The sequence below is a fragment of the Apaloderma vittatum genome, unplaced genomic scaffold (assembly GCF_000703405.1).
Source record: "Apaloderma vittatum isolate BGI_N311 unplaced genomic scaffold, ASM70340v1 scaffold16584, whole genome shotgun sequence".
In the NCBI taxonomy this organism is placed as follows: domain Eukaryota; kingdom Metazoa; phylum Chordata; class Aves; order Trogoniformes; family Trogonidae; genus Apaloderma; species Apaloderma vittatum.
In genome coordinates, this window is record NW_009711105.1 from 12,968 (window position 1) to 13,714 (window position 747).

The window sequence follows — 747 nt, forward strand, 5'->3', positions numbered from 1 at the left end:
TCCAGGAGGTGTCGGTGCGTGCAGAGCCCCATGGGAGAGGGGAGAGAAACCGAGCATCAGCAGGGGACGCACCCGAAGCCACCCGTGGCCCCCATGGATTCCCGAGGAGGAAGAGGACTGAGGAGGAAGAGGCTTGCCCCCTGTGAGCTGGACACCACGCAGCACGAAGGAGACTGTGAGGAGCCCCTTCTCAAGGAGGAGCTGCCATGGACAAGGAGTAGTGGCCAGAGGGACCAAACCCCCCAACCCCTGCCCCCTGGCACTGATTGCGGCGGAAGGAGGTAGCTGGGAGGATGGGGTGGGGGTGTGTATTTAAGATAAGTTGTATTTACTGATGCATTCCTCTCACTGTCCTGCTCTGTAAATGGTGGTGGTAAGTTAAATTTATATTTTCTCCCCAAGTCTCTCTGGTTTTTACTCATCATCTTAAGCGATACATGATTACCCTCCCTATCCTTAATCTCATTCCTTAAGCCTTTTTAGCTGATTTTTTCTCCCTCCAGATCGCTGTGGAGATGGAGGTGGGGGGAAGGAGTGAGCAAGCAACCTTGTTCTTCGTTGTTGGCCCAGGCAGTCGGCTTGAACCACAACAGGGCTCTTCACAAATAGTGATGCAGCCAAGGCAGAGCCGCTCCGTGTCTTCTTCCGCCCTCTATTCCACACTGTTGAATGGCCCTGGGACCCCCGGAGCCCTGAGCTGGAAGACGGTGACTGGGGGGATGAGGAACTTCCAGAAAACTCTAAACA